Here is an 11,578-nt window from a genome sequence, read left to right on the forward strand (position 1 = left end):
AGAAAGAAAATGTGCTATTTACTATAGATATTCTATTCATAACTACAGAAACAAAAACACAATGGAAGTAGGAGTGAGAGAGAGGAGACAGAGGTCAGGAAAGGGCAGGGGTGATATATCCTTATCTTACAAGAGTGGAGTCAAAGTATTATTTCTAGAGTTGATGGAAAGCGGATAAAAGTATAGATATATTATTGAAGTTACAAACATAATAAAGAAATAAAAAATTGTGATATAACTGTATTGGGTGGTTGTTGAGAAAAGAGATGGGAAAGAGCATAGGTATCACCTAGTAGAAAATCAGCAGAACATGTCTGACATGAGCAAATCAACATTGCTGCAATTTTCACTATTCAGAAATATGAAGTATGAAGTACCAAAGAATATGAAGTACTAAAAGAATAAAACCCTGAAATATTGAAAAGTTATTATCTCTAGATAAGGGATTGGAGGTAGGGCCAGGGAATGCCTACTTATTATTATAGGATCATCTCTCTATTTTTTTGGTTTATTTTACTATATATGTTTCTGTGGTTAAAAAAAATTGAAATAAGTAAATAAAACAGAAAACAAATTATTTTTAATGCTATCAGCTGGTTCAAATGAAGAGGACACTGTTTGCTACTAACAGCAGAAAAAAAGATGCATTAAATGGCCTTCAGATTCATAGTGAAGGCTGAAAGGACAGATGACAAACTGCTTTTAACAGAACAATCCTGAGAGCTTTGCCACAGAACCGAACCACCCAGGGAGTTAATACATCTTCTGTGACCTAGAAGCTAGTCATGATTAGGAAGTTATTATGAGGATACAGCTCTGATCAAGGAAACCATGATCCTGGAAAGGCACCCTAGAGATATTCAACAATTCCAGCAGATGTCTTTTGGCAGAAAAACCTCAGACACATACCCTAGACTCCTTTCCACCTTCTAGGTTTCACGTGAGTACATCTAATTGGCAGAACCCAAATTACATATAAAACTTGAGCTTCAAGTGTTTCTGATAAATGTAGCTTTTTAACTTCCCAGCCTCTAGAAATCAGAAGGATGTAGGGAGTGAAGTAAGCAAGTGTCAATCCGCTATAGCCTCCACTTAGATAAAGGAACATGAATTTTTAGTCTCCTGGGATTTACAATCAAGAGAACATACCATAAAAGAGGATAAAAATAAGTGTAAAACTCTTTGTAAAAATTGTACATTATAATAAAATATTATTTTTTGCAAATACCTCTCCATAATTGAGATTCAAATATTCCATTTTGTTCATTTATTAACAATCACAGCAGGTAACATGAAGGTATGTTTTAATTTCTTCATTTGTAATTATGATACATATTTCAATTTAATTTAAGTATTATGGTCTCTTTATTCAGTGTTTCATATAATATTAAAATTGTCTCTTTGAATGCAGACAGCTGGCAATACTAATCCTGTTAGGGAAAATATGTGCTTGCATAACTGTACCAGTGTTAACATTTACAAAGTCTTAGTATAGCATTTTCTGTCTTTACTATGTTAACAACTCGTGTTTGTTGGAATACTTCTCTGCCAGTACAAAACACAGCAAAAATCATTATTTTGGTCCTATTATTCAATGTAGTTATTGTGTCTAGGGTTCACTAGAGTGTTCCTCTCAGCTCATTGTAAACACACAAAATACAGAATAATGCCAGTTCTCAGAACGCAACCCAAGGGGGCCAGAAACGTTGATGAATGGAAGAATAAGGCTAACAGTTATCTTAACTAAGGTTTCACTGATGTCATTTCTACTACAGAATAGAACTTATTGACACGTTCCTGTATCTCAATGTGTACTGAAACAAGTGAAATTACTCAGAAGGAGAATTGGCCAAGAGAAAACTCAAGTTTGAAAATAATTCTTACAGTCCAAGTAAAGAAATTACAAAGAGGAAAACAGAGGAACAAAATAAAATAGTACTTATAAAAATAATACCAATTTTGAGATTCAATAAACTATTTTCACAAAGAGTGGTTGCTAATAGCCAATATGTTCAGCTCAAGCAGTTATGTCTAATACATCATTATAATATTTAAATTGATAATATAAAACACAGTCATCTTCTCACTCTTTTTAAGGAAAGAAGAATCGTAACTGATCTAGACACTAGTTCAGGAATATGGGAGCAGAATCTCTCTTTTAAATGCTGCTTTCACCCAGTTGCTCTCATTTACTTTGCCGTCCTCAGCCCTAACCCAGGTCCTGAAGCTTTCCCATGCCAAGCACGGACTCATATACAGCACGGATAGCAAAACTTGTTCAGATAACAGACAATGAGACCATCAAACTCCATTTATGCTGCCAGAGTCTACTAACTGGGGAATGTAGGAAACATATCAAATAGCCATTGATACAGTAGAAAGGGGGGAAAAAAAAAGAGACAATGGAAAGTAAGTGGCAGCAATTAAAGTTTTCTGAAATTTTTTTTTTAACAGGCACAGGATAAGTCAAATGAATATATTTTTATACACAAAAAAGATACCAGAATACTCTTGTTTTTAAGTCCTGAATAATAAATTTGCTATTTATATCCTATGTCTAAAATGGAATTAAAATAGATTATGTATCAGTAACTTTAGCATATGTATGGATATCTGGATATGGAAGAAGACACACGATTGTATATAACAAAATTTATAATTATTTTCAGATTATATTCCTAATTTGTGTTATGTGTTAATAGATGATACAGGTAAAAATAAACACAGTAAATATATACAATTAATATCTTTCAGTGGCATGAGCTATTTTTACATATTGTGGCTGTATCTTAAAAAAGAACTAATAAAGTAGCCAGTTAACCGTATTAATGATTGCTTCATATTTTTTCAAATTTAATTTAAAAAAGCAAATATAGTTTAGGAAGAAAAGAACTATAAACTCAATAACAATGTGATTTTATTTATATTTATTTTAGGACACGTTTATGTTCCCAAGGAAAGTAAAACACATTTGTGTTTTATTTGAAAAAGTCTAAACAGATGTTCACTCAAGTTCTATTCATTAAGCAGACTTGAATAAAGTGCTTCTGAAACATGCACCAGAAAGTATTTTTTCATTTAGGGATATGTTCACTTTCTCTTTTTTTTAAATGTAAGTATTTTTTATAAAATATTCTTGAGTACAACATCTAGACCCTCTGATATATATGGACCATACTGTAACTTTATGATGGGTAGTGGAAGAAGAAAAAATAAGAATTGATTTGACAAAATTTAAAGTAATCTAAAATAATTAAAATAACAATTAAAATGGATAATTGCTAACAATAATCTGACAATCTAAATAAGTTAATTGCTATATAAGGTTGAGTTTTATATAGGCAGTGTAGTTCAAAGTTCAGCCATCTTAAGGACAGCATATTTCTGAAAGATAAAGTGTTTTATTATCGTAAGAATTTAGAATATCAGAAAAGCTGACTCAAATGCTATAGATAAAGGATCTCTTATACCAAATTAATGAGATAGTTTTCAGATAGTAGTATTCTCAATAATTTCAAAACCTCTCAATTTCAGATGAGCTGACATGTATGGCATTTACAAAAATTATGTAATATTCCAGAAGACTTTAGGGCCTTAACGAATAAAGTGTAATGAGAAATACACATTTTGTTTCAAGTAATGCTTTGTGTGTACAGTTTTCAAGGAAAATTACCAGGGCTCAGAATTTCAGTAGATTTGCTTCTCCAGGCCCAACTGTCACAGGTCAAAAAAGCATATATTATGAGCAACTGAGTCAATTAAACTTCAACCAGGCAACATCTATAATCCCTATGTTAGAATCAGAGCATGGATCAACTGTATGAGAAATCAAGACATAAAGACATAAAGAAATCATAAACCAGAGAAAATGTGTGATGAACTTCACTTTCAAATTTAAGGTACATAGATGTGCTCAGGTTACCATTTCAGATAACTTCTTTTATTATCCCATTCTGATATTTAGGGCAAGAAATTTTTCCCCTTGACCAAAAGGATGTCTCCTTTTAAAGTTGATTATTATAAGATATTCTTATAGATATGGCATTTGAATAAGCTACCATGAACTAAAGAAATGTTCATAATTAAGTCAAATATTCAAAACTATTTGTAAATATAATAATTATGGGACAATAAAGATAAGTTTTATCTTCAAATATTAATATATCTGTAATTTAAATGTGTAAAATTAGAAGACTATTTAATAATAGGTAGGAAATAATTATATAACAGAAAGATATGGTCCATGAATAGGCCAAATTAATTTATGATATAGGTAAATCCTAAAATAGTGACATAATATTTATGTTTAATAAATTGCAACTGGTTAATAAAAAAAAAAAACTGGGTAACTTTTTGGAAAAAAAGACAATATTAATCCATAAAAAATAAACTCCTGATTAAACCTCTAAAAAGTAGAGGTTAAGAAAGTGAAACCAATAATAGTTAAAAAACAGAAAGTTCAAGTAAATTTATGTTTGACCTTTGAGTGGGGAAAGGTCTACTTATATCAGGCAATACACAAAACCCAGAAAAGATTATAAATTTTTTAAATGGGCAAAAATGGCTTTATGAGTAAGCACAAACTTGTGCCTGAAAGCCTATGAATGCCAAAATTTTATCCTAAATATTCTTTGTCACCAAAAATATTAATAAGTGTAGTAAAAAGTGTATCTAGTCATAGTGTGAAAATTAACTAGATTCAAATCACATAGGTGTCAGTCCTTCTCCTCTTCCAAAATGTTCCTTCACACTTCTAATGATTGTTAACCAATTCTCTCAGATGTTTTATTCATTAAACAGTCCCTAATAATCCCCATTGATTTGAAACTATTTCTAAGAGCAGTGAAACAGAGATACTATGACTGATTACATTAAGGGATGGAATCTCTAGCTGAAAATGAAAACTATTCAACATGGTGATGATAATCTATTATTTTATGCTTACATGTATAAATATCTCACCAAAGAACTAACAAAAAAGTAAAGACAGAAATCCAGAGAAGTTAGCAAAGCACTAAAGCTTATTTTGTCCACGTTTTTACCAAACTTGGGGCACTCAAGCTTAATGATATCACAGGCTACCTGAGCATGGATGGGTACAGAGAATGAGCTTGGGTGGGAAGAGAGAAAGTAAAACTCAGTTTCCAACCAAAGTCAAAGATCAAATTCTTAAAATAAAGCTGTATCCTCAGAGGAAACAGCTGACCCAGAAATAAGTGTGCCCCACTTCACTGCAATCCCAAGGGGGCTGAAAAAATATGCCTTGGCACAGAGTAGAGCGAATAGGTAAGAGACCCCTGAACTAGCATACATATGCAATCCAATTTCACATCAACTGAGCAGACCAAAAAAGACCTCCAGCCACAAATTTAACATAAACAGTTCTTGGAGAGGTAGGGACCTTTAGGTAGCAAAAACATATCCCCTCTGAAAGAATACATGTTCATTCTTAGCCTTAAAACTCCTACAAATAATTTTCCAAGGAAAAAGAACAGCTCACAGTAAAACTTAACTCAGCCCACAAGAAGCAAGGCACTGTCAAGGAGAACCAGTAAGAGTAAGAGTCAGCAGAAGCAGAGAAAATGCATAAAGAAGTGAGGTTTAACACATGTCCAAAGTTTAAATGAAGCATAGAGGGAAAATGGGCTGGAAACAGTATTTGAAGAGGCTGGCAGAGAATTTTTCAGAACTGATGAGAGACAGCCCATAGATTCAAGAAATCTAATGAAACCCCAGAAGAAAGAGATAAAGAAATCCATACCAAACACGACAATGTGAAAATGCAGAGGATCAAATGTGAAAATGCAGAAGTTCTTAATAGTAGCCAGAGAAAATATACAGATTACCACAAAGGGGGTACAGTTGGGCTGAGATCTGACTGCTCAGCAGCAAAAATGGAAGCCAGATGCCAGATAATTGATATCTTAAAAGTTTTAATATAAAATAACAAAGACATTGAATTCTATACTAAATATCCTTTATGAAAAGATTTTTTAAAAAAAATCAGAGAGCACACCAACAAACCTCTACAAAGGGAACTTCTAAAAGGTGTACTTTGGACAGAAGCATATTGATGTTTCGATGGCTCGTAAGAGGTGTTAAAATAAATTTACTTTACTCAATAAATATATAATTTGTGCTTACTATTCCAGGAACTGTTCCAGGTGACTGAAGCAAATTCATGAACACAAGTGACAAAAGCACTGCATTCAGAACTTAAATTTTAGTTAGGAGAAGATATAGAATTAACAAAATAATTTTCTAAAAAGACAATCATGTGGAATGTTAGAAATTGGTAACTATTATAGAATTAAGAAATAGATCAAAGTAAGAGGAGCAAGAGTGTACATATGGAAGTACTTGCAAGTTTATCTGAGGTGATCAGTGAATGTGGTAAACATGATAAGTAAATCTAAACACTATTAATTGAATAAAGCAATAATAATTTCTATTTGGTTATTATAACACTAGAATAAAATTAGGATATATAAAAATGATAGCGTATAAGTCAGAAGGGGTGCAAATGAAGCTAAAGTATTTTAACATCCTTGTATTTTTGTGAGGGAGGATGAAATTATTAATATTAGATTTTAAGAACTTAACGTAACACATAATCTCTAGAGTAATCCCCCCAAAGTAGTAATCAATTTTTATAAGTCCCAAACTTCATAGGAAAAAATTGAAAATACTTTTTATACTAAAAAGGATGCCAAGAAAGGTGAGTTAAGGAAACATTGAACCCAAACACATTAGTATTACATATGATAGAAGAAGATAGAAGATTTAAACCCAAACACATTAGTATTATATGATGTGTAAATCAATTTATGTAATGCTCCATTTAAAAAAATATTGAGGACTAGATTTAAAAACCAAAGGTCTAAGACACTTACAAAAGACTTCTAAAATATAATTATACATAAAGTTTATAAAAAGAACAAAAATCGATATACCAAATAAATACAAAGCCAAAGAGAGCTAGTATAACTTTATTAATATCAGACAAAAGAGATTTTAAGGAAAAAAACCTTAAAGAGAATAACAATGAAAGTTAATTCATCAGGTACATACAATCCCAAATATGAATGAAATTACTACCATAACTTCTAAATATATAAAGCAGATTTTAAAAATACCTATTGAACTATTTGGCACATTCTTACAATGATTGTAATTGCATACTTAGGGATTTTATGTTTCAATAAAAATGACCATATTGGAAATGTTCAATTTTATTTTGCTTTTACTTCATTTTTAATCTGAAATCAATATATAACCTCTGCTTTCTTCCTTGCATTTGATTAATATATCTTTGCCTAACCTTTAATTTATTATCTCTTTGCATCATTTTATTTTAGTCAATAACTTTTTATTTATTTATTTTCTGAATCTTTCAATAGGTAAGGATAACTCATTTAGGATTATGGTCCTATTAGATATGGTTGAATTTACTTCTATTTTTAAAGGCAACAGAGTGTACTCAAACTCCTGAAGGAAAAAACAAAGCAAAACATTAGATTCAATCCAAATTCAAACATAAAGTAGTGGGCAAATCACTCAATCTCTCTGTACGTACATTCTTTGATTTTTTAAAAATAAACTTTTAGAGCAGTTTTAGGTTTACAACAAATTGAAAAGAAGGTACAGTCATTTGTACCTTCGATACATGCGTAGAGTTTCCGATTATCAATGTCACTCACCATAATGGTACATTTTTTACCAAGGATGAATCTACATTTACCCATCATAATCACCTAAAATCCAAGGTTTATTTGGGGTTCACACTTGGTATCATACATTCTGTGGGTTTGGACAAAAGTATAATGATATACATCCACCATTATAATATCTTCAGTGTATTTTCACTGCCCTAAAAATCCTCTGTGCTCTTCCTATTTATCTCTCCTCATCCCTATTCCTGACAACCACTGATCTCTTTTGTCTCCATAGTTTTGCCTTTTCCAGAATGTCATATAGTTAGAGACATACAGTATGTAGTCGTTCAGATTGGCTTCTTTCACTTAGAATTATGCGTGTAAAGTTCCTACATGTCTTTTCATGGCTTGATAGCTCACATCTTTTTAGTGCTGAATAATATTCCATAGTTTTGATGTACCACAGTCTACCTGTTCACCTACTAAAGGGCATCTTGCTTGTTTCCAAGTTTTAGCATTTATGAATAAAGCTGCTATAAACATCCATGTGTAGGATTTTTTGTGTGGATATAAGTTTTCAACTCCTCTGGGAGCAATCACACCAAAGAGCGTGACTGCTGAATAATTTGGTAAGAGTATGTTTTGTTTTTTAAGGAGCCACCAAAATGTTTTCCAAAGTGGCTGTACCATTTTTTATTCCCACGACCAACGTATGAGAGATCCTGTACCTCCACATCCTCACCAGTATTTGGTGTTGTCAGTGATCTGAATTTTGGCCATTATAATATGTGTGTAGTGGTATCTCATTGTCGTTTGAATTTGAAGTTCCCTGAAGACATAAAATGCAGAGCAATTTTAATGACATCCAGCTCATCAGTAATTTCTTTCATGGATGATGTCTTTGGTGTTGCATCTAAAACAGCATCACCATGCTGAAGGTCACCTAGAATTCATCATATGTTATCTTCTAGGAGTTTTACTGTTGTACTTTCTACATTTAGGTCTAGGATCAATTTTGAGTTAATATTTGTGAAGGGTGTGAAATCTGTGTCAAGATTTTTTTTTTTTTTATCATTCTGTTTACTGAGAACAGTACGTGATCCATAACAGTATTTGTTGAATTGCAGTACATTCATGAAGGAGAAATGGGAAGATGATCTGGATACTGCTAGTTGCCCATGTGTTCCAAGAAGAGAGACTAAATCTGATGCAACTTTGTGATCACAACAACATTTTAAATAACAGTTTGATTATCTTGCTCTCATTCCCTAGCTTTTTTTTTTTAAGTTATTATATACTTATTTCATGAAATTTATTTTTTGTACTTTAAATTTATTTTTTGTACTTTACTTTTTATACTTTTTTTTTGGAGTAGAGTTGATTAACAATTGGAATAGAGTTGATTAACTACTACATTGGAGTAGAGTTGATTAACAATATTGTGTTAGTTTCAGGTGTACAGCAAAGTGATTCAGTTATACCTATGTATCCATTCTTTTTCAAGTTCTTTCCCCATTTAGGTTATTACAGAATATTGAGCAGAGTTCCTTGTGCTATACAGTAGGTTGTTGTTGATTAACTATTTTAAATATAGCAGTGTGTATATGTCAGTCCTAAACTCCCAGTATATCCCTCCCCACCACTCTTCCTCTCTGGTAACCATAAGTTCATTCACTAAGTCTGTGAGTCTGTTTCCATTTTGTAAATAAGTTCATTTGTATCATTTCTTTAGATTCCACATATAAGTGATATTATTTACTTGTCTTTCCCTGTATGACTTACTTCACTTAGTATGATAATCTCTAGGTCTTTCCATGTTGCTGCAAATGACATTATTTTTAATGGATGAGTAACATTCCATTGTATATATGTACCACATCTTCTTTATCCATTTGTCTGTTGATGGGCATTTAGGTTGATTCCATGTCTTGGCTATTGTAAACAGTGCTGCAGTGAACACTGGTGTGCATGTATCCTTTCAAACCATGGTTTTCTCCGGATACATGCCCAAGAGTGGGATTAATGGATCACACAGTAGCTCTATTTCTGGTTATTTAAGGAACCTCCACACTTTTCTCCATAGTGGTTGTTACATTCCCACCAACAGTGTAGAAGGGTTCCTTTTTCTCCACACCCTCTTCAGCATTTATTGTTTATAGACATTTTGATGATGTCCATTCTGAATGGTGTGGGGTGATATCTCATTGTAGTTTTGATTTGCATTTCTCTAACAGTTAGCGACATTGAGTATCTCTTCATGTGCCTCTTGGCCATCTGTATGTCTTTGGAGAAATGTCTATTCAGGTCTTATGCCCATTTTTTGATTGGGTTGTTTTTTTCATATTGAACCACATGAGCTGTTTGTAAATTTTGGAGATTAATCCCTTGTAGGTCACATCATTTGCAAATATTTTCTCCCATTCTGTGGATTGTCCTTTTGTTTTGTTTATAGTTTCCTTTGCTGTGGAAAGGCTTTTGAGTTTAATTAGGTCTCATTTGTTTATTTTATTTTTTTATTTACAAATATTTATTGAATAGCCATAACAGACAAAGAACAGTGGCTAAGAGGATTAAGCCCAGAATGAGAGAATGCTTGTGGAAAAGGAGAAAGACATCAACAGATATTTCTAAATTAGCCTCCCCAGAGTGATCACTGCTTGGGAAGATAACAAAAATTACAAGATAAGGGAGAAGGCAGAACTACTAAACTACCATTGCATGCCTGGAAAGATCAGAACAGACCTCACATGTGAGAAGATAGTAAGATTTTTTTTTTAACATGTTTATTGGAGTATAGTTGCTTTACAATGGTGTGTTACTTTCTGCTGTATAACAAAGTGGATCGGCTATACATATATATATATCTCCATCCATTTGTTTATTTTTGTTTTTATTTCCATTACTCCAGGAGACAGGCAAGAAAGATATTGCTGCAGTTTATGACAAAGAGTTTCTTCCTATATTTTCCTCTAAGAGTTTTATAGTATCTGGTCTTATATTTAGGTCTTTAATCCACTTTGAGTTTATTTTTGTGTATGGTATTAAAGAATTGTTCTAATTTCTTTTGTTACATGTAGCTGTCCAGTTTCCTCAGCATTTTTATTGAAGAGACTATCTTTTCTCCATTGTATAGTCTTGCCTTCTTTGTCGTAGATTGACCATAGGTGACTGCATTTATTTCTGGGCTTCCTATCCTGTTCCATTCATCTATATTTCTGTTTCTTGTGCCAGAACCATACTGTTTTGATAACTGTAGATTTGTAGCATAATCTGAAGTCAGGAAGCCTGACTCCTCCAGCTCCATTTTCTTTATCAAGATTGCTTTGGCTATTCGGGGTCTTTTGTGTCTCCATATAAATTAAAAAAATTTTTTTGTTCTAGTTCTGTGAAAAATGCCAGTGATAATTTGATAGGGATTGGATTGAATCTGTAGACTGCCTTGGGTAGTATAGTCATTTTGACAATATTGATTCTTCCAATCCAAGAACATGGTATATCTTTTATATCTGTTTGTGTCATCTTCGATTTCTTTCATTAACATCTTACAGTTTTCATAGTAGAGGTCTTTGCCTCCTTAGGTAGGTTTATTCATAGATATTTTATTCTTTTTGATGTGATGGTAAATGGGATTGTTTCTTTAATTTCTGTTTCTGATCTTTTGTTGTTAGTGTATAAAAATGCAACAGATCTCTGTGTGTTACTTGTGTATCCTGCACCTTTACCAAATTCATTAATGAGCTCTAGTAGTTTTCTGGTAGCATCTTTAGGATCTTCTATGTATAGTATCATGTCATCTGCAAACAGTGACAGTTTCACTTCTCTTCCAATTTTGATTCATTTTATTTCTTTTTCATCTTTGATTGCCATGGCTAGCACTTCCAGAACTATGTTTAATAAAAGTGGAAAGAGTGGACATCCTTGTC

General features: G+C 32.3%; 1 protein-coding gene across 1 annotated transcript in view; it reads right to left on the reverse strand.

The window, feature by feature from the left end:
• SPAG16 (sperm associated antigen 16) overlaps positions 1 to 11,578 on the reverse strand; it is a 906,862-nt gene that overhangs the window by 557,518 nt on the left and 337,766 nt on the right. The window lies entirely within an intron of this gene.

The sequence above is a fragment of the Lipotes vexillifer genome, unplaced genomic scaffold (genome assembly GCF_000442215.2).
Source record: "Lipotes vexillifer unplaced genomic scaffold, Lipotes_vexillifer_v1.1 scaffold1179, whole genome shotgun sequence".
Classification (NCBI taxonomy): Eukaryota; Metazoa; Chordata; class Mammalia; order Artiodactyla; family Lipotidae; genus Lipotes; species Lipotes vexillifer.